This window comes from Leopardus geoffroyi, chromosome B4, assembly GCF_018350155.1.
Source record: "Leopardus geoffroyi isolate Oge1 chromosome B4, O.geoffroyi_Oge1_pat1.0, whole genome shotgun sequence".
Lineage (NCBI taxonomy): Eukaryota > Metazoa > Chordata > Mammalia > Carnivora > Felidae > Leopardus > Leopardus geoffroyi.
The window spans coordinates 473463-496544 of NC_059341.1; the positions used below are offsets into that span (position 1 = coordinate 473463).

General features: G+C 50.1%; 1 protein-coding gene across 10 annotated transcripts in view; it reads right to left on the reverse strand.

The window, feature by feature from the left end:
• The window catches only part of DIP2C (disco interacting protein 2 homolog C), a 410897-nt gene that overhangs the window by 207317 nt on the left and 180498 nt on the right, over window positions 1–23082 (reverse strand). The gene's annotated exons all lie outside the window — the stretch shown is intronic.

Here is a 23082-nt window from a genome sequence, read left to right on the forward strand (position 1 = left end):
CTGAACGTTTTGCGATTATTTTTTCCTAATATTCGGAACAAGCCATCATTCCCAGAAGAGCTTAAAAACTCAAGTTTTAATAAAAATACAGCAAATGAGAAGTTATGAGTCATACACAAATTGGTGAATTTGCTTTTCCTAGTGACATATGCTCACCGAATCTGAGCAAACCACGAGCACCCTGTATAAAGACTGCCCGTGACCGACCCGACAAACTCACAGCTCACTTTGCAGGCTGTGTGCCAGGTGAAACACACACCTAGTTTTTAAACAACCAAAGTTTCTGGAAAACGTATCCCACCATCCACGATGAGCACTTCCGATGCTGACGGCGTGTCAGCGGCCACTGCCGACACACGGACGGTCTGCGGCCCTTAGGTGTACGTGCTATGGCTGCACACATAACACAGTTAAGCACCAAGTCTGCTCAGTTGCTTCTGGAGACGCTCCATCAAGTCCCCCGTTTTAAAAGGCTGTCTAAAATCTCAACAACCAAAACATCCCGTGTGCACATACACACTCTGGAGCACGTTTGTGATTTACCAGGAGAACAGAGTAAGTTACCGAATTAGGATACTGGCTGAGAAGGGGCAGTCATGGGCCATGCCTTCTGATTTCTGCCCACGACTACCACGCCTCTTACACGTTAAAGACGAGGGGCACTAGCGTGGCTCAGTCAGTTAAGCATCTGACACTTGATTTCGACTCAGGTCATGATCTCGCGGTTCTGGAGCTGGAGCCACGAATCAAGCTTTGGGCTGACAGTGCTGCTTGGGATTCTCTCTCTCCTTTTCTCCCTCTCTCTGTCCCTCCCCTGCTTGTGTGCCCGAGCACTCACTCACTCTCTCAAAATAAATAAATAAACTTAAACAAACAAACAAACATTAAAGGCAAGGAGCCATCTGGCTTTGGAAAAACGGGATAAAACCAATCTGCAGAAGGAATCCCAGCGACGCCTGGAAGCTGTGTGGTCAAGGTAGGACCACAGCGGCCGAGGGGGGGGGGAGGGTGGTCCATGGGAAACCAGGCCCTCCAGGCTGCTTCACATCAATCTGCTTGAGGGCAGAATAAGAAAAGCAGTCAAGCCCCAGGGGACAGTTGAAGCTCCCAGTGCTGCTCACAGACAAGGAGCAGCCCCCCCCCCTTAGATGACAGATGACAGGACAGCAGGACCACCACGCCTTCTCTCAGCCCCTGGGTTCGCTGTCCCTCACCACGCATGCTTCCCCAATGTTCTCTGAAAAGAACGCTATCGAGGAAGCCAGTTCCCTTGTAATTTACGGCTCCTGCATCCGCCGTGGCTCATGTCAGCCTTTCCCGGACTCAGAGCCCGTCTGCTCCCTGCAAGGGAGGGGAGGGGAGATGAAATCAGGGACAGGCAGAGGAAGGCACAGGTGAGGGTGTACGGCTGGGACCACCGCACACACAGCCCCCTGAGCACGAGGCAGACACCTGCTGTTTACCTGTACTCTGCAGGGTCCTACACCTGAGTCCCAGCAGGGTAGGCCAGCACCTTTCATGGTGTGTTCTGTACCCAAAATTCAGCTCAAGTTTCAAAAACTTCTCAGATGAACATCTATGTGTGGAGGAAGGAAGTCTGCACCTAATTGTCGGCAGAGACCAACCACAAGGAAACTCAGTTTTAACTCTGTGTTACTTCAGGAAGCTCCCATTATTAAGACTTTAGGCCTCAGGGCGCCTGGGTGGCGCAGTCGGTTAAGCGTCCGACTTCAGCCAGGTCACGATCTCGCGGTCCGTGAGTTCGAGCCCCGCGTCGGGCTCTGGGCTGATGGCTCAGAGCCTGGAGCCTGTTTCCGATTCTGTGTCTCCCTCTCTCTCTGCCCCTCCCCCGTTCATGCTCTGTCTCTCTCTGTCCCCCAAAAAATAAATAAACGTTGAAAAAAAAAAAAAGACTTTAGGCCTCAAGGAAAATAAGCCCTTTCCAGGTGAAAACACACTCTTCACTCTTCATGAAGTCAGAAGACGTGTCAGTGTTGTTCTCCAGAGCATCTCTACCCAGGTTCCTGGCCCGGCTCAGAAGGGGCTGGATGGTGGGAGGAGTCAGTGCTTCTGAGCAGGCGATTTGCTCCAGCCCCACTATGAAATGATGCTCACAAGCACCCGGCTCACAGGGGATTCCAGATACCACTCTCAGAGACCCCAGGTTGCTACCAGCTCTTAAAACCTACAGGCGTGGAAAGAGAGACACTTTTTATTAAACAACTTCATCTAAATGAGGGGGCGGCAAACTACAAATCCAGCTTGCAGACTGTTTTTGCACACAACGCTTTCCTGGCACACAGCTGCACCCCCTGTGTGCACCACAGCCCGACTGCACGGCCCACACCAGAGGGACTTACCACGACAGACAAGTTTCCACAGCCCCTGTCCCACGCGTCCCAAAGAGCCTTGAATCCTTAGAACTACTGATTGGACAGGCGAGAAACAGACAAACGGTGCTCCTGTTTCTGGCCCAGGTCCCCAGATCTAAGAAAACAAACTCTGACCAAATCGCAAACAACTTCCCACCGAAGCCACACCTGAAACCGTCCACTCCAGCCAACACGGACGTGGTCGGTGTTCTGGCCACCTGCCCACGACATGCCTCCCCCCGCAGGACCATCCTGGCCTTGGGCTCCGGCCGCAGAGAACTCTGCACAAGTCATGGTAGTGCTTTCCTCACGAGGCCTTGGACAGCTGCTGCCAGCTTACTCCTGTCACATACGCAAGTGACTCCCTCAGAATGTGGGCAATGCCGTCAGGACTAGCGTCCTACAGAGCTGAGCCCCAGACCCACTGTTTCACAAACAGGCACCGCGTGTCAGTGGGTTTAGTCACACAAGCCAGCACTGGACATGAATGTCACAGAGTGACTTCCAACAAACAGCTGGACAGAGTCTGTGCTCATCATCGGGGCCCACAGAGGGTGATTATTTAACTGTTTGGGGATCATTTGGGGGAAGAGGCAGAGAGGGATGCTCAATGACTCCATTATTAGGGTGTCTGAGACAACAGCTTCAGGGTGTGTTCCCCGAAAGGATCCAGTGTCTGTGCCAAGGGCCCAGGATCATTCAGGCGCCCCAAGCATCAGGGCTAAAAACGTTGCCGCTTTTCCATGGAAAAAGTCCAGTTACTTTGAACTCTGCAACTACTTTAGCATCAGTCTGCAGCAACCTCTCACTGTGCGTTTATGCAGGCAGATTTTCTCGCCAGGGGCTCTTACGTTCTGCCAGTGAGCTTTTCTGCGCTGATACAGTAACGAAGACACGGAAGTTGGAGCAAGAGGAGGGAGATGATTGACCGATGAGACGAGGATGGATGGAGCGATGGAAGGAAAAAGGACGAAGGGGTACCCAGGATGGACACGAGCTGGCTGGCTTCACACACGACTCCGTCCTCCCAGGACGCCTCCCCAGTCTCTGCCCAAAGCTGATTGACAATCCGTGCCATGATGCGACACCACCGTGAAAACATGCTTCTCCTTCTCTCATCATCCAGGCTGAAGGCTCCATGGGCACTCCGCTCTCCTCCTCACCCTGGATCTGTGGTGAGCACGCAGCCTTCAGGGTAAAACCATGACTCTGGATAGAAGGGCCACCCTGGGAGGAGCCTCTCCTTCCTGCCACACCAACCCTTGCTCAAGTATTTGCCACATACAATCCAAACGGCATACTTCCATACTCCTGTGCTGAAGACACCCGTCCACGCAACGCCTTTTTCCTTTCAGGAGTAAGAACACAGGACACAAAAGTGCAGAAATCATCCTTTCTCAGTGCGAAGACAACGCGACCGATCTTCTGAAATACTTCCCACTTTATCAAAAGTTTCCATATTGTCATCCTCCAAGAAGCTCAATAAAACTTAAAGTCTCATAAGAAATTGAAGTTATGTCTTTCGTTACCAAAAAAAAAAAAAAAAAAAAAAAGATTTGCGGACAAGTTCTAAACCTAAAACGAAAAGCCAAGTAAGGCAAAACTACCAATACATAGCTGAGCAACACTGAGCAGAGACCTTTCTCACCTTCCCCAAAGGAAGCATCCTCTTATTACCACCGTAGCCCAGAGTTTCAGGTGAACCCCCAAGTCCTTGAAAAGAAGCCAAGCAAATGCAGGGCTGAAGGAGACACTGCAGGCCCCCACCTTTCCGACCGAGCCTCGCACCATACACTCAGGCCCCACGAGGGTCTGTGCAGAGCCACTGGCCCTGTGACGCCTGGCTGGGAAGGGGGAGCCTGGACCACCAAGACATCTCAAGGTGACAGGATGCTCCCTAGGAGCGAAACTCAGGCCACGGAGCCAGGCTGGGATCAGAGTAAACAGACCAGCCTAATGGGATGGGTTCCATTCCCAGCATTAGGACTTTGATTCTTCATCTGAAGCTGGAACGAATGCTTATGTAACAAAGCAATCATTCCCATGTTTGGAATTTTACAGCTGTCAGGAACCTTCCTAACATCCCTCTCCTAGGCCGATGGCTTTATAAGGTATCAGCAGCACCCTGGAAGGCACTCTCCCCCCGGCCCGGCTGCTGGAGGCGCGTTAGCCACTCTGTGCTGAGCTTTTCTTTCTGCAGAAAGAGACTGCGGCGTCCGTGCTTGCGCCCGCCTGTGCAAGGTGGTGGGAGCACACAGAGCCGGGACCCCTTCTGTCCCTGAACACAGCTGGGGGCCCTGCAGGGTCAGTTTACTGACCTCAGGCCTCACCCCTCTCGTTTTTAAAATACCGGTAATAATGCCTACTACCTTCGGGGCACCTAGGTGGTGCAGTCGGTTGGGCGTCCGACTTCAGCTCAGGTCACGATCTCACGGTTTGTGGGTTCGCGCCCCATGTTGGGCTCTGTGCTGACAGCTCAGAGCCTGGAGCCTGGTTTGTTCTGTGTCTCCCTCTCTCTGTGCCCCTCCCCCCGCCCTCCCCCCCACACACACACTCTCTCTCTCTCTCAAAAATAAAGATTAAAAATTAAAAAAAAAAATAATACCTCCTACCTTCTACTGCCGTGGAAAAGGTCAAATACAAGGGACGGGAAAGGTCTCAGTGAGCACCAGCAGACGGGAGAAGGTACTTTCAGCCCCGCAAACACTTTCCGTGATCTGTGACCCGTTCATACTGTGAGGGACACTGGGGTGCCCAGGCAGCGTTCCCCCTCCGGAAGACCTCCAAGCACCTGCTCAGCTCACTAGCATGCGGCCAACAGGCAGCAGGCGGCCATAAAAGGACCCTCCCAGGAGAGGAGGCCAAAGACAGGCCGTTTACAGAAGCAGAAACACTGAGGAAACGCGACATCACGCTCTCTAAAGCGTCCACTTGCTTCTCCTCTCTCCCTGGCACCGCCACCTGGGCCAACAGTCCCACGTCGTCTGGACGGCCACTTGCAGCCCACGACCTCCAGCCCAGTGCCTGTCCTCACTAAAAGGGCAACACGGCCATGGGACCGCAGTACTCAGCACATGGAAGGCTGGTCACCGCGCTCAGGGTGGACACCAAGCCCCCTGGCAGGGCCCGTACGTCCTCACAGAGTGTGGCCCCATGTCCTGCCAACACACACCCCACAGCCACGACGCCTCCTCTGACGCCATCTAGATGCAGGGCTGCTTTCACTGCCCCCAAGTTTTCTAAGACGGAAGCCACACTTCCAGTGTAAAGTTCAGAAACTTGAATCCCATAGGGCATTTTAAGTAAGGTGACTGGGGTGAAGACAGTCCCTTCTGTATGAATGCAAAATCACCAAGGCCTATTTAAACACTCAGTATGATGGGAAGAGACTCTGAAGAACTACCAATTAACACAATTGGTATGTTTATGTTTATGTGAATGACCAGAAACTTCCGTAAGGCATTCAGCTAATGCCATGACCAGAAAGACAAATATCATAAATGTGCCACTGTGATAAAATCCTAATCCTAGCCAATAAGGTCTCAGATATTATCACTTAAGGTTTTACTTTTTGTTGTTAAATATTATCACGTGTCCCCTGTAGCTGCCTTTTTTGGTTTGTCAGGAACTCCAACTGTATGAAGGTTTAAAGAAAATAACCCATTGGAAGTCCGTTCTATTCCAAACCACACAAGAGGCATCTGCCCAGCCCCGCAGCCGATATGCAACCAAGCTGCAGGTGTAAAGGGGGCCCTGTACCAGCACCCCCCCCCCAGCCGGACAGGACACCAGGGCTCTTCAAGAATCCCAAAAGAACCGGGGTGCCTGGGTGGCGCAGTCGGTTAAGCGTCCGACTTCAGCCAGGTCACGATCTCGCGGTCCGTGAGTTCGAGCCCCGCGTCGGGCTCTGGGCTGATGGCTCAGAGCCTGGAGCCTGTTTCCGATTCTGTGTCTCCCTCTCTCTCTGCCCCTCCCCCGTTCATGCTCTGTCTCTCTCTGTCCCAAAAATAAATAAATGTTGAAAAAAAAATTTTTTTTTAAATAAAAAAAAAAAAAAAGAATCCCAAAAGAACCTGTCAAATTCTTAGGATGCTGTAGGTCTGCTGTGCAGGTGAGAGAGGCTTTGTAAGTGTGAGGCTGCCTTGTTCTCTGGCTGCAAGGCCTCCCTCCTGCCCGGTCGGTCCAGAACATTTAACTTGCTGTGATCACTTGCTATAAATACATTAAACAAGCGTCCTTTCTTGGTATTTTCTGAGATTCAGAGATCCTTCCCTCAGAAAAGGAGGAAACAGTCTCACACTCCAAGAACAGTGTTCCTGAAAAGACCACAGAAGTCTGAAACACAGCTGCTCCCACTTTCCAGATGGGACTCACTTTTGTGGATCCCGAGTCCCACAGGCAAGCAGGTTTTACTAGATGCTGTGACTCCCTCTCTGAGGGGTAAGATTGGGTGATGGACACCATTTTTCATGATTTCTAGCTAGAAATCCAGAAGGAGCTGAGGGCAGGGTCCCGGCTGGGCCCCCTCCCTCATCCAAGCCCCAGGGACCCCATGAGTGAGCCTCCTGCCCAACGACAGGGACAGCGTCTGTACCTTGGGTTGGGAGGGGACGAAGCACAGAAGGGAAAAGGACGGGCACGGGCTGTCTCATGATTCGGGATCTTCCTGGGCACCTTACAAATAAAGGCGTTTATACTTCCGAGTTCCCGTGACCATCCTCCTGCTCATCTTCCAGCAAAGGGGTGGCCTGACCTGGCTACCGCACTTGCCCACAGGCCCGCCGAAGGCACCACCCAGGACCGTCAGGCGCCCATCCTCTGAAGCTCCCCCATTGTCCCACCATGAACTGTGTCCACACCTTCTGCAGAAGTGGAAAGAGGGCAAACAGAACCAACGATGTCCGTGTCACTCCTAGGACCAGGACGGTCTCAGGTGTGGCCCGTGGCAAGCACGCAGCAGGCAGCAAAGGCGGGGCGTGTGGGCCAAGCACCGGCAGTGGTTATGAACTCCACCCCTCGGTGCCCGGTCGGAAAGGGCTCCATGGGCACCAAAGGAGAACGAGAAAACTATGGAGTTTATCAAAGGCTTCATTACTGAGGCAACAGGAGGAAACAGGCCCATTAGTAGATACAAAAGTTCATTCCAGTGCAGAAACCCCAACACCCAGAAAATCGTGTCCCTGAAACAAAACTCAGAACCATTATTTATACGCATCAGTTATGGGAGTGCCAGCAGACAAGGATCCAAAAGAGAGGCTGTCCTAGTTTTCCACAAACATAAAAGTACTATCTCCCTGTTTCATAAACACACCCTCACTCACCTAGAGTTTGGTCTTAAGTGTTCCTGGAATCATTTAAGCAGCTCCACTGAGGGTCGCTACAGCTATGGTTGTCTGCTCGGCTGTTTTTGTGGCAATACCAACAAGGCAGAGCAATCTGAGAGGACGCCTGGTCTGCCCCAACACAGCGTCATGAGAGGAAGCTCACAGAGAGGTGAGCGACCTCACCACCTGTGCCCTGCCAAAGAGACCCAAGGCAACACGGAAACGGGTTCCAAGCAGGGTCCCCAGAGACAGCTACTGCATACCCTGTTTGGTGCCACTGCTATTTTTACTTGGGCCACTCTGATGGGAAGGCAGCAGCATCTCAAAATGGTTTTACTTTGCTTTTCTCTAACACCCAATGATACCGAGCCTGTTTTCGTGGGGTTTTTTTTTTCCATATGCACATCCTCTCTAGTGAAGTGTCTGTGCCTGTCTTTAGCCCATTTTCTCACTGGATTTCTAGCGATAATGTTGAATTCGGAAAGTTCTTTATGTATTGTGAATACCAGTCTGTTGTTGAGCATGTGGGTTGCACATACTATCCACATCTGTACCTGGTCTGTCCACCGTCCTTCACAGAGCAGGTTTTAATTTTCGTGAAATCCAATTCATCAATATTTCTCTCAATTTTTGAAGGGACTGTGCTTGTAGATTCAAGTCTACAACCTGTTTGCCTAAGCCTAAATCTTGAAGATCTTCTATGATTTTTTTTGCTATAAGTTTCATAGGTTCACATTTTACACTCACATCTATGATCCTTAAGCAGATTTTTGTGTAAGTGTGGGATTCACATCTAGATTTTTTTTCTTACGGACATCCAACTGTTCCAACATGATTTTGGAGAAGCTTATCCTTCCCCCAATGAATTGCTTTTGCTCCTTGGTCAAAAATTAATTTGGCATACTTATGTAGCTGTGTTGCTTTCTGGGCTGTTGGGATTTAATGAGTACTTGTCCCAAGGACACCTTCAATGTCCAGATGTCATTCTCTAAGTGTCACTGTCATCCTAAAGAAATCATTGATACGTTAACCCCTAAACGTAAAATGACCTAAGGGCTGGCCTGGGACTGGACGCTGCCAGCTGGAGAGTGGCCAGCTCTCAACTCAGCTGGGCTCTTGGGGCACAAAGGACCCAAGTAGGTTCAGACTCAGGGAACACAACTGGGGACCTGCCAGCAAGCGCAGGCCACCTACAAACTTTTAGAGGACATTTGGGCTGGGTCATGCCCCCTTCTGCATATCCACACACAGGGGCCTACTTCCCCTCACAGCTACCTGCCCATGGGTCAGAGGTTAGGGCCCAAAGTGAGCTCACACTCACTCTCTGCAGCACACCTACCCGCCCCACCTGCAGACCCCAGGAGCACTTCAGGGAGCGTGGAGATGCTGGTGAGCACCGCACATCAGGCACGGTGATGCAAGCCCAGTCTTCCTCCCTAGAAATAAGGAGCCCCATCACCCGCCCCCTTCTTTCAGACTGAATAAAACACACCAAGGAGTCACTCTGACCTTCAGGAAATGCAGAAATCTACAGCTCAGTAGGGCATCCCACCTAAAACAGCAGCAAAGTAACACTGAAGCTTTGGCCTGCACCTGAGCTCGGAATTTCCTAATGCCATCAGAGGGTCCGGAGTTTAATTACCATTCACTCATTCATTCGTCCAGCAAACACGTATTAATACCTACTATGTGCCAAGCAGTTGGTAGAGGATGGTGAGAGACATGGCCCCATCACTAAATGTTTGCTGGACCAAAGATAAAAGTTTCTGAAACTTTTTAAAGGTGGAAATAAAGTAGTGACTAAGTTAATGATTCTTTTTTTTTTTTTTTTTTTTTTTTTTGTTTACTGTGTTTGCTCTGTTTTTTTTTTTTTCCAACGTTTATTTATTTTTGGGACAGAGAGAGACAGAGCATGAACGGGGGAGGGGCAGAGAGAGAGGGAGACACAGAATCGGAAGCAGGCTCCAGGCTCTGAGCCATCAGCCCAGAGCCCGACGCGGGGCTCGAACTCACGGACCGCGAGATCGTGACCTGGCCGAAGTCGGACGCTTAACCGACTGCGCCACCCAGGCGCCCCTAAGTTAATGATTCTAATGACGTTCTTAAATTGCCCCATCTGGCCGAGTAATGGGAAATAAGAATGGGTAAGTATGATGGCCCTCTTGTTGGGGTCAAGAGACAGAATATGTCAAGATTTTTTAAATCATTTTATCTTCAAATTGTATATATATTTTTAATCCTGCTTTCTAAAATAATGGCTCAGTCCTGTAAAGTCTTGCTGTTAATTTCAAGGATTTTGGAGGCAGGGAGGAAAAAGGAAGAGGGCAGATATGCCGGGAGACACGTGTGATAAACTAGTTATTCGGATAATTTTATGTAATCATTAAAAAAGACGTACACTTTTTGTGAGACCGATGACCTATGAGAGTCCCTCCAGAAAACACGCTGAGGTGCACAAATCCACCTGCAAACAAGACCAAAACTACCCTGAACTGTTGGGAATAAAACATCTGCACAGCCCCAGCACCTAATGTGTGCATGATAAAATTCTGATGAACCACTACCTACTTAAATAAAAAGAACCATGGAAATATAAACTTTTTACTCACGGAAACACTGTGCTTTTTAAACATTCTGCCCAACTTGGATCAACTGGCAATTATTGATAATACATTTTATTCAAAAGGCCAATAATACAGCATAATGTGTACAATCATGTACCTGATGATGCACTGTTTGAGGTCTCTGCCTTACTGCTGGAATCAACAAACCTCTGCTGGATATTTGACTACACACTTGATTAAAGGTAACTTTTTAATCTTTACAAAATAACGGACACTGGCACCATACATCCCAATAGAGGAAAGATGAGCACACAGAATGACAAAATAGAAAAAAAAAAAAAAAAAAAAAACCTTTTGCATAACATAAGAAAAAATAACAAGTAACTAAAGCTTAAACCAACATATAAAATGGCTTGAGGGGCGCCTGGGTGGCTCAGTCGGTTGAGCGTCCGACTTCGGCTCAGGTCACGATCTCGCGGTCCGTGAGTTCGAGCCCCGCGTCAGGCTCTGTGCTGACAGCTCAGAGCCTGGAGCCTACTTCTGAGTCTGTGTCTCCCTCTCTCTCTCTGCCCCTCCTCCGCTCATGCTCTGTCTCTCTGTCTCAGAAATAAACATTAAAAAAAAAAAAAAAACTGGCTTGAAAACATGGTCATGTTGCAAAATAGCTTCCAGAGCAAAGCAGCTGACATAAGCCCAGAGACCAGGGTGGGTAAGTACAAAAGTGAGATTACACTTGATCAACGCGTACGAAGTACAACGCCATCAAACACATAACAACAAGCCTCACGTGCCTGCTGCGTGCTGAGCCCTGGTCCCGCCATGAGGCAACAGCAGAATACAAACCAGAAGACCCCTGTTATCCCTGTCGTCATGGCACTTAAGTTCAAACTCCCACACGGTAATGACTTTTACATCACCAACACTCCACACATCAGCCAACCTCCCTGACAAGCTCCACTGCTGTTAGTGGCCGGTCAAGGCACAGACCACGAGAATATCAGGCGGGAATGCTGGAAATAAACCTGCACAAATCCTAACCGTGATCGCTAGCCAAAATGAGATTTGGATGAACTACACAAAAGTACCTTGAACTCTCAAATGAGAGTCAAAGATATTTCCTACTGAACAAAAATGGAAACCAAAATTTCTGGAATATAGCCAAAATAGTGAGTAGTACACTTATGGCATTAAAAGTTCAGATCTGAAAAGAAAGGTCTGAAATCACTAATCTACCCTTCTTCTACCTTAAGGAGGTTGGGGGGGGGGGGGGGATCCAAAGCAAGTGAAGGGAAAGAAATAATAAAGGGCAGCAATCAGAGAAACTGAAAACAGAAAAAACCAAGAGCCTACAGAGAAAATCCCAAGGAATCCATAAAATTAACTGCTAGCCCTACTAACTGACTTTAGCAAGGTCACAACATACAAAATCAAATCATATTAATATACACTAATAATGAGTACCTGGGACTAAATTTTTAAAAACATTTTACCTTTACATATCATTTACAGTAGCTATACAAATGAGAAGTACTTAGGTATAAACCTAACAAAACATCCAAAACATGGATGGGATCTGTAGGATTTTCACAGAATCTGTATGCTGACAAGTATGAAACAGTGAAGAAAGAAATCAAAGATCCATACAAATTAAGAGACATACCATGTCCATGAACATAAAGATGCCAGTTCTCTCCAAATTAATGGGTACATTTAACATGATCAAACTAAAATCCTAGCAGAATTCTTTTAGATATACCCAATTCCACAAGATATATGAAAAGTCAAAGAAGCCAGAATAGCAAAAAAATGAGAATAAAGTTGGAGGTTTCACGCTACCATATTTAAGATTTATCACAAACTTACAAAAATCAAAACAATGTGACCACACACACGTCTAAATGCTTTTTGACAAGGTGCAAAATGAATTCAATAGGGAAAGGATGGTCTTTTCAACATGGCTGGAATAACTGGTATCTATATGCAAAAAAAGAATCATCGTCATCTCAACCTAACCCTCGAATAACTCAAAATAGGTGACAGAGCTAAATGTATTAACAAAACTAAAATTTTAGAAGAGAACACAGGGGAGAATCCGCATAACTTTGGGTTAAACGAAGAATATGAGCCATAAACAAATAATGAAGTGGACTTCATCAAAATTTAAAAATTTGTCCTGAAAAACGCACTCTTCAGAGAATGAACACGAAGCTAGTGACTGGGAGAAAATATTTTCAAACCACACCTCTAACAAAGGACAGACAGCATCCTGATTAAGAACCCGGCAAAGACGTGAACAGACACGCCAACAGGGTGGATCAAAAGCTTGCGAAATAAGCACCACGAAACGCACAGGTCTGGGCACCAGAGAGTTAGTTTTACTATATGTTAATCTTGAAAACAAGACAGAATTCCTATGAAAAGTAGAGACAGCATCACAGGCTACAAGGCGTGCAGTGGACCAGCCTGAAGAAAACCGCTAGGTGTCCCCCACTCACGGCACCACCTGACTACCCCCGTGAGCCCCCAGCAACCACCTGGAAACCCACAGTTTACACACAAGGTGAAAGAGAAAACGCAATTTCAGCAACATTCAGAAGTATTTCTCCAGCTCTTAACCTCCTGTTAAACTGGAAAAGGAGCCACACTTTGATGGACCTTCTACAGAAAATTAGGTGGCACTGCTAACACTTTTGAATTCCTTTTGAGAAGAATCTTCCTGTCCATTCTCACCGCCACCCCCCCCCCCCCCCGCCAAGGTTTTCATAAAGACTCTTACACACCTGATAAACTCTGTAGCTATAACAGCTTGTCTGGACCCATCACAGGGACTTAGCCTAAAGTTCCATGTCATTCTGATTTCAAAGCCAAGTCAAAAGGCGTATCGACATAGTAATTATTTCACCCAAGAATTAAACTACAGCTTCCTGATCATGCTACTTGAACATGGCAACTTCCTTCTATTTGGGGGTAATAGGTAAAATTGGCCTACCTTTGTGAGCTAAGAAACAACTGCACGGAGGGGCACCTGGGTGGCTCCGTTGGTTGGGCGTCTGACTTCGGCGCAGGTCATGATCTCACGGTTCGTGAGTTTGAGCCCCACATCGGGCACTGTGCTGACAGCTCAGAGGCTGGAGCCTGCTTTGGATTCTGTGTCTCCCTCTTTTTCTGTCCCTCCCGTTCTCATTCTCTCTCTCAGAAATGAATAAACATTAAAAAATTAAAAAAAAAAAAAAAAAAAAAAGAAAGAATTTCATGGAAAGGCCTCCCCTTCAACTCCCTGTAGTTTACAGATGGAGTACCCCAGCCTTCCCCACTAGAGCATGCCTGTCCAGAGTAAGGGTGAACAACAGAAAATATTTATCCCCAAGTCTCCGTGACGTAGAGAAATCACGGTCAAATCACCACTGGGCAGAAATCTGTTCACATGCTCTGGAGAAGATACAGCCCACACTTGAACAGACACACGAGAACAGCCATCAGCAGGATGATGGTCTGTGCTCCCACACCCAAGGTCAGAGCTGCTTCCCGATTCCCTTCATGCAGAAAGGCAAGGGCTAGTCATCCCAGATACACACACTGCTCCCTGTTGTGACTCCCCTGAAGTTTTAGGGTGGAAATGCAGCGAGTGATCCTGCCTCAAAGCAAGGATTTCATTACCAGCTTCCACGTTAGGACCAAGATAGTAAAAGATGAATAAAAATAGGTTCCTAAAGCTACAGGATGCCAATTCAGAAGAAAGTACCCTGAAATCTCAGTGATCTAAATTATAGATAGGGAAACTTTTTCCTGGTATTTTGTGTTACCTTACTTGGCAACTAAATAATTCTGTATATCTTCCTTTTTTTAAAAAAAAGCATAAAGACTAACAAGATGTGCCAGCTAACCTGCTTCTTTCCAGCTTCGTGTCAAAAAGAGGAAACAAACCAAAATTACAAAGGTACCACACCTTACATTTGCATGGTCCCCTTTCCTGCAGGGCAAACCGTCACTTTCACCAAACAGAACCTACTCCAGGTACAGGTGGGGAAGAGAACAGCTAAGCTCGTTTACATCTGTTTCCTGACACAGCTCCTCTCACGTATTCCTTTGTGAGCTCATGCGAATGGCGGGTAGTGGGTTTAATACCTTCAGTCATGCAAACATCTTACAGGCGTGACTTAGGAGATTCCATGGATGAATAGGGCCTACTCCCACCCCAGGAGACCAGGCTCTCATGGGACTTGCATCCTTGCCTCTGCAGCATTGTGGCCGCCTCACTGGACCTGGGCTCGCCCTGGAGGGAGAAAATGTCCTGCCGCACAGAGCAGTCGTGGCTCCCAAGTGCTCTGAGGAGCCATTACAACTCCAAACATTTAAAGGAAACAACCAATACGTAAAGAAGGGATTAGTAACACTCCATCCATTCCTTCAATCCCTTTCAAAGATTATATAGCCACAAAAACATGAGCCGTCCGGGGAGTCTAAGACACGCTGCAGACAGGGCTGCCTCTACTGTCCACGGCTACAGCACGTGTGCCCGTGACAATCGGGGCACAGCCTGTCAGCTTCTCAAGCTGTGTTTTTTTGTTTTTTTTTTTTTTTTTGAGAGATAGAGTGAGACCAGAGGAGGTGGGGGGAGGAGGGGGAAGAAGAGACAGAGAGAGAAAGAAGAAGGGACAGAGAGAGACTCTCAAGCAGGTTCCATGTTCAGCACAGAGACCAATGGCCCTGGGGTCATGACCTGAGCCAAAATCAAGAATCAGATGCTCAACCGACTGAGCCACCCCAAGCTTCTTAATCTATTAACCCCTCAATCTATGAATCTCATTTCTCTGCAGCACATTCCCGGTTAAAAAAAAAAAATGTGTCAAGCTTCCGTTTCTTGCTGCGTATTATGACAACAGTAACCATACTGAATATATTTTCTCAAATGACACTGGACCCACCCTGAGAACACAGACCTGGTCTCACCTCCATCTGCCCCACCATCCAGCTGTGGAAATCACTTTAAAGGCAACCAAATCAGAAAGGAAGAAGTAAACCAATCACCATTTGCAGATGACACAACACTGTATGTAGAATACACGAAAGACTCCACCACAAAACTATTAAGATAAATGAATTCCATAAAGGTGTACGATACAAAACATACAAAATCAGTTATATTTCTATACTAATAGGAAGCTATCAGAAGGAGAAATTTTTAACAGCCCCATTTACAATTACATCAAAAAGAATAAAATACTCAGGAGTAAATCTAACCACAGAGGTGAAAGACCTGTATTCTGCAACACAGATGAAAAAAACTGAAGATGACACAAACACCCCTTGCTCACAGATCAGAAGAACGACTAGAGTTGAAATGTCCATGCCTATCCAGAGCAACCTACAGATTCAAGGCAATACCCATCAAAAATACCAGGGCATTTTTACAGAAGTAACATAAAAACGTCCTAAAAATATATGGAACCTCCAAAGACACTAAACAGCCACAGTAATCTGGAGGAAGAAGAACAAAGCTGGAGGCATCATGCTTCCTGGTGTCAGACTATCTTACTAAAGCTGCAGTAATCAAAACAGCATGATAACTGGCACGAAAACAGACACACAGATCAACAGACCAGGAGAAACACCCTGGAAATAAACCCAGGCTAACATGTTCGATTAATCCATGACAAAGGAGGTAAGAATACAGAATGGGGAAAAAACAGTCTCTTCAACCAATGGTGCTGGAAAACTGGGCACCCACATGCAAAAGAATGAAACTGGACCACTTTCTTACACCATACACAAAAATACATTTACAATGGATTAAGGACTTAAATGGAAGATCTAAAATGATAAAATTCCCAGAAGAAAACACAAACAGTAAACTCTCTGACATTGGTCTTAGCAATATTTTTTGCACCTGTATCCTTCAGGCAAGGGCAACAAAAGGCAAAAATAAATACATGGGCTCACATCAAACTGAAACACTTCTGCACAGTGAAGGAAACAAAATGAAAGGGCAATCGAATAAATGGGAAAAGATATTTGTAAGTCATAGCCAGTAAGGGGTAATATCCGAGATATATAAAGAACTTACACGGTATCAAAAAAACTGAATAGCCCAACTTTAAAAATGGGAAATGGACTTTAGTAAACATTTTCCCAAGGCATACAGTTGCTCAACTCGCTCATCATCAGAGGAGTACAAATCAAAATCAGGTATCACCACACACCTGTGGGACGGCTAGTATCAAAAAGACAACAAACGAGTGCTGACAGTGCTGCAACAGTGGGGCACCGTTGGTGGGAACGCAAACTGGTGCAGCCACTGCGGACCACAGTGTGGAGGTTCCTCAAAAAGCTAAAAATTGAACTATCGTGAGAAATTCCTACTTCTGGGTATTTATGTGAAGATCAAAAACACCAATCTGAAGAGGTATCTGCACCCCACGTTCACTGCGTTATTTACAACAGCCAAGATAGGGAAGCAGCCCCAAGTGTCCACAGACAGATAAATGGAAGATGTGGGGCATTTACACACATACACACATACAGGAATGTTACTCAGCCATAAGAAAGGAATGAAATCTCGGCCACTTCTGAAACATGGATGGATCTAGAGAATATAATTCTGAATGAAATACGTCAGAGACAAGTCCGTACGATTTCACTTCTGTGGGGAATTTAAACAAAGCAAATTAGAAAGAGACTCACAAGTACAGAGAACAAATGTAGCAGGATGGGCAGAAGTTGGGGGCAGGAGAAATAGGTGAAGAGGATTAAGAGGTAGGAACGTCCAGTTATAAAATAATAAATAATTGTGGGGATGTCACGTACAGCATAGGGAATATAGTCGTTAATAATGTGATAACTTTCGATGGTGACTATACTTACAACATGGGGATCAGCTCATGACGTGTAAAAACATCAAATACACCCAAAACTAATAGGATTTCCAATGGCAATTACGCCTCAACAAAAATATCACTCTAAAGAGTCACGAGTATTGGTGAGCAATTCTCTTTTTCAAAGAAAAGGGAGAGTGCTGAGACACCACGGGCGTCTACAGCAGTTTGTTGGCACAAGGAGATTAGGGGGGAGGTATGGCAGTTAAACTTGGTCACGGTGGTGGGTGCAGCTGGACGACGACCGCTCTTAACAGAGCTACCATTGTCCACGTTCCAATGCACTTTCCACACACAGTCCCTTCGGGAGACACATCCAGATAAATTCATGACTCACTGGAGCACGACCAAGGATGAACACAAGCCAGTATTCTAACCCCTGTATCCCGTGAATGCAGGATCTTAGCCTTAAGCCAACACAACTCAAAGTGTGTAAGATTTACAAAAAGCACGCAGGTTCACTGAGACTCAAAGAAACCACAGCAGAACTATTTTCCTGCTCCCATCTTTGGGCACAGAGTGTCTTATAAAGTTCGGTACTAAAATTTAAAAAGTTCAAAATCCTGGGAGAAAAAAAAAGGTGTGTATGGATGCAATTCTGTATGTGTCTGTGTCTGTATATACGTGTATCTGCGTGTGTCTGTATACACATGTGCCTACCTGCATGTGCATCTGTGTGTACGTGTGTGCATCCATGTGTGCATTATGTGCTTGTGTGTATCTGCAAACGTCTGTGTGCCTGTGCATGTCTGTGTGTGCATGTCTGTGAACATGTGTCCGCGCATGTATGTTCATGTCTCTATGTGCACATTTGTATGTGTATGCATGTGTATACATGTCTGTGCCTGCCTGTGTGTGCATGTGTCTGTGTATGCATGTGTGTGCATGCCTGTGTACATTTAAATTGAAGTGTTCAGAAAAAGCGATTCTCTCTGGATCATGTGTATTTACCAACGTCTTGGCCTTTTGTAGGCACAGACAGCTAATAAAGTATAGCAACCATTTTTAAAATCCTCTAATGAAACAAATTACTAACTCAGTGTCATGGAAAAACCAGGCTGGCTGACACTTTGGCTGCAGCAGGAGCTAGTAACTCCATAAGGAAAGAAGAGAAAACTGAAAATTTTAATTTACACTTTGGAATATCTCATTAACCCAGCCCTGTAACAATTACCGTGTAAAGCATACAGCACTGGGGTGCATGGTGTGTTGGGACATGAGGAGAGAAGCATCTTGACTCCCAGCTGCTGTTCCACACACTCCCCACATGCACTCGCCCCGAGGCAGGATGGGGGAGCAACAACTCGGCCGCAACAGGCTCAGTTCACCAAGCCCTGGGCAGAACAACAAACACGTTTAAACACACACACTACTTAAAAACACACTTCTGAAGGCATTACGTGACAGAGTCAATTTAAACACGGTCACAGTAAATTCTGGACGACCAGTTGTGACAGGTCCGCCAGAGTCCACACTTTTCAATACGAGGACTTTTCTGATCTCTGGTGTCAAATTCCAGTTATGACAACTTGTGTCTTCAAGGGGGAAAGTGACACACACACTGGTCATTACAAAGTGATAAGTGGTGAGACCAGGAAAAGAACACAAGTGGAGAAAAGGAAGATGCGTCAACAGGAACTAAATATAAAAATATTTAAAATGCCCACAAAATGAGATAGGCCAAGACAAGAGACAGGAGAGAGAGCAGAGAGATACAGACGAGGAAAAGCTACTGTGGACCAGGAAAGGGGACTGAGAAAAACCACGCTTCTACTTCCTACTCAGGTCAGGAAACCTCATCTCTGAGCTCTGGGTTCTTCTCCTGGCCAAGACTCAACAGGAGGTCCACGAAGCTGCCACACTGGCAAAGCAGAAACAGAAAACACACACACGTGGACTCCTCCGAGCAGAAGCAAACCTGGTCTCCTCACCCAACCCTAGGACTGCCACAGTGAAGGCAGCAGAGAACCACGGTCTTCGGTTTAATGGAACCATCCACAGAGCCTTCAATCCTCCCTCTACTGGCGATGGACCAGACCCAAACCCGCTCGCTCTCCTTGCTGCGCAGCTGGACTTTGGTCCCAGCTCCTTCCAGGGTCAAAGGTGTCAGGCATGTCAGAGGCATGCCAGCTGTGGCTGAGACCAGTCCGCTACATCAGACAGGTGGTGACGCCATGACAGCTGACGCACCGGCCCATCCTGTCCCTCCCCACAACGCCTGAACGTAGAGACTGCCAGGAAGGTGGCGGGTGCACCCACGGCCGCCAGCACCTGTCCCAAAGGCATGCCTAAGGCCACCTGCTGGCCAAGAACTCCACATGAGTTCGAGTTAGGCCATTAAAATCTTGGGACTTGTTGTAACAGCTAGAATTATGAAGATTAATCCAAAAACCAATTACCTTTTTAACTAGACCCTAATTATGTGAAATTGCTTTAGACACCCGTGGACTTGAGATCCAAACACACCTGAGCATGAGCACCTTACAGCCAACAAGCTGGGGCCCCGGACGCCACTGCCTTCCCTCCCTAATGGATCCTGTACACACAATACGCACTGCAGCTTGTGAACACTTGCTGTATGCTGTTTTCTTTGATCCTTACGACAATCCCACTGGTACCTGTCGGGGCTCAGGATGGGAGAGATCTGGGGCTCAAGGTGGAAAGTTACGTTAACTGCTTGGTGGGGGCCACAGGGTTCGAATCCAGCCGGTCTGATAGCAAACGCCGTGCTCTCAGCCTGTGACATTAAGCTTTCCCTTGAAGTGCCTGATCGCCCCGAAATCTTCTGTGTTTCAGTCATTTGCAAAGGAAAGGAACACCAAACCAAGGAAATACATAAACTGGGGGGGAAACGGGGTGTTACCAAATTTTAATACACTAAAGGCTACAATAGTGAGAAAGTCGCCGCCACATACGCACTACCAAAGCTTTCAACAGCATTTTAAATGCGTTACTTTGTCTCCCCAGCCACACTGTGCAGAAGGCAGCGCTAACAGCCCTGCTGCACAGGTGAGAGGACTAAAGCCCAGAAAGGTTGGGAGTGGAATCTCATTCGCCAGCGTTTCCGCAGAGTAAACCCTCAACACGTGCGGGACAAACGAACACAACGTGGATGTTGCTAATGATCAGCGGAAACCCCCGCCGAGCTCACCGACGACGAACCCATCGGGGCTCCCGCCGGTCAGGGGGACGGAGGGCCACAACACGGACCTGCCGGTAACCACACGACAGCGTGGGGTTCAGCGTGAGGCTCTGCCTGCCCTGAGCTCTCGGCTCCGTGCAGGCGCAGAGCGGACGCCCACTTGGCGTCTGAGCTGCACCCACAAGACACGGTCCGTAAAAGAGCAGGCGCAACGGTCTGAAATTCACAGCCGCTGCGAGAACGCCTCCGTCCACCCCCGGGAGGAAGCCGCGCTCAAGCGTGGGTGCAAAGCTCAGTACGCACCGCGTCCCGCCCCACGCCGTCCCCGACCGGGGCGAGCCCTCACGTGGGCCAGCGTCCCGCTCAGAGGTCCCTCGAACTCTGCTGCTGGCGTACACCCAGCCCCACCTCTACTGCGCAAACTCGGCCTCTTATAACGTGCCCTGGCAACGCCCAGAGGAGCCCCCGGGGACGCACACCCGGAGCCCTCTTGTCGACGGGGCGGGGACCACGCCAAGCTCCGGCCGCTCCCTGCGCCCTACCCTCCCCGCAAACTCACCGCCGGGGCGCCCCCAGGGCATACCCACGTCCTCAGCAGTGACAACGGAGGTGTCCGCGCCTCCAGTACCGCCCCGGCCCGCCCCCAGCGCTCAGTGGCCGGGCGCGCTCACCGGGAAGACGATGCTCCCGAGTTCTCTTCGGCGCCGGCCCTGGAACTGCACTGCCGGCCGAGCACCGCCCTCCTTCCGAGGAGCTGTCGCCGCGGGGCTGCATGGACCCCGGGGGCACAGACACCTGCGGGGGGGGGGGGGGGGGAGGGGCGCCCACACCATCCCTCGTCGGTCCTGGACCCCTGGAGCTCGGAGCTGCTGCGGGCGCGGGGCGACGCCCCCTGTCGGCCGGCTGCGCAGCTACCGCGTGAGAGCCAGTGAGCGCGGCCGTCTGTGCCCAGGGCCCTCCGCGCGTCCACCCGCGCCACAGCCCCTCTGCAGAGGGGGGCTCTGCAAAGGCGCCCCCCCCAACAACGCGACACGACCGAGGAGACCAGGAGGCTCACCCCGCCCCATCCCCCGCTGAGATCCCGGGCGGCAGGCGCTCAAGAGCGGGTTTGGGCTGCAAACCCGCGGTAAAAGGCGGGCGGCCCCAGCCCCGCGGGGACCGAGGAAGCCCAGGCCCGACGGGATGTCCCCAGGAGGGCGCCGGCCCCAGGTCTACCTCCCCACACCCACCGCGCCGGGGCGGGCGTGAGCGCGCGTCACGGGGACCCCAGCCCCTGACCCGTTCTCCTCAGAGCTGCCGAAGGCGCCACGAGGAAGACACGCGGTGGCAAGCGGCACGTCACGTGCTGTCCCGGACAAGCTTCGGGGGCGGGACACCGTCCCCGGGGACGACGAGAAAATCACCGACAGTGCCGACTTTACCGACGAAGTGTTCGTCTGCTGGCTGTGAAGGACGCAGCAGCCCCTCGCGTCATGGATACACCTCGCTGCTCGCGTAACAGACCTGCCCGGGGAGTGGTGGACGCGTCCTGCTCGCAGAGTGAGGGCGGCGCCCCGCTCGCGTGACGGACGCGCCCAGAGACCGACGACGCGCCCGGCTCGCGTGGGGCGCCCGCCAGGGGCAGGAAGTGGGGGGTCCGCGGGAAGCCGGCAGCGTCACCACAAGGAACTGTTCTACAGTTTAGTATGGAGATTCACTTCGTTGGAAAACGAAGCCATTCCCGTGAAATCTTTGTCTTAGAAGCACAAAGGACTTCACTTTGTCCAGAAAGGTAACACAGCAGGAAATAGACGATGCAGCAGCGTCTGCTGCTCGAGGCCCCGGAATCGCTGGGAAAGCACCCCCCACCCCCACCCCGGGCCTGGGCCGCCGTCGACACCGCAGGCAGGACGGGAGATGCGGGGCGGCGCGGGCAGCACAGACGACGTCAGGGCGACGGTTCCGGCCTCCTGCCGCCCCGCCCGGGACACGCACAGCCCGTCCGCCTGCCCCAAATCACAAGCCCCACGGACTGACAGAAACCGTCCGCCGGGGCACCTGGGCCTGCGGTCGCCGCCGGCACGGACGCCCCCCCCCCCCCCGTGGGGACACTGGAGCAGCCCCATTAGCTCGCTGGGTCTGGGGCTCCCGCGTCCTCTTCCTGAGCAGCGCCGCGGGCCCGCAGGCGCTCCCTCCCTTGTGTCTGGGGCTCAGGCTCACACCCCCGGACCCCGCCGCCGTGCGTGCGTCTCCCGCAGCCACAGGAGGCCTGGCCGTGCTGGCTCCCCGACAGCCCAGCTCAAGGCGCACACGCTCACGCAGTCCCCATGGAGGCTACCGAGTGACGCGCAGACGACGACGCGGGAGATCCCGCGGCCTGGAACCGCCTGGAGCGGACCTCTGCGAGACGGTAGGGAGCTCCCCCGACGGGCTCCCAGGCCCGGCCCCTGTCCGGGCGGCCGCATTCTTGTCCGCAAGGGACGGGTTCTCTGCTCTTCTGGGGAAGGGCCGCCCCGCGGGTACCCCCACCGAGCAAGTCGGCTGCCGGGCGCGGTGCCTCCAAGCGGCACAGCACCGCCGGCCGCGCCTGCAAGCTCCGGCTTAGTGCACGAGCTGCTACAAGTTCTCACTTCAGATCTCCAGACTGCCTGGCTGCGCACGATGGCACATGAATGCCACTGTGTGGCCGCAGCCATCACTCTCAGTGTTACCTCGGCCTCCTTCGGAACCTCACGTCTTCAGGGGTTTTGTGGAAGCTCACCCCCTTCAGAGTGCCACCTGTTCCTCCACAGAGCGTCCGAGATCGGAGCCTGCACACCCAGCCCCTCC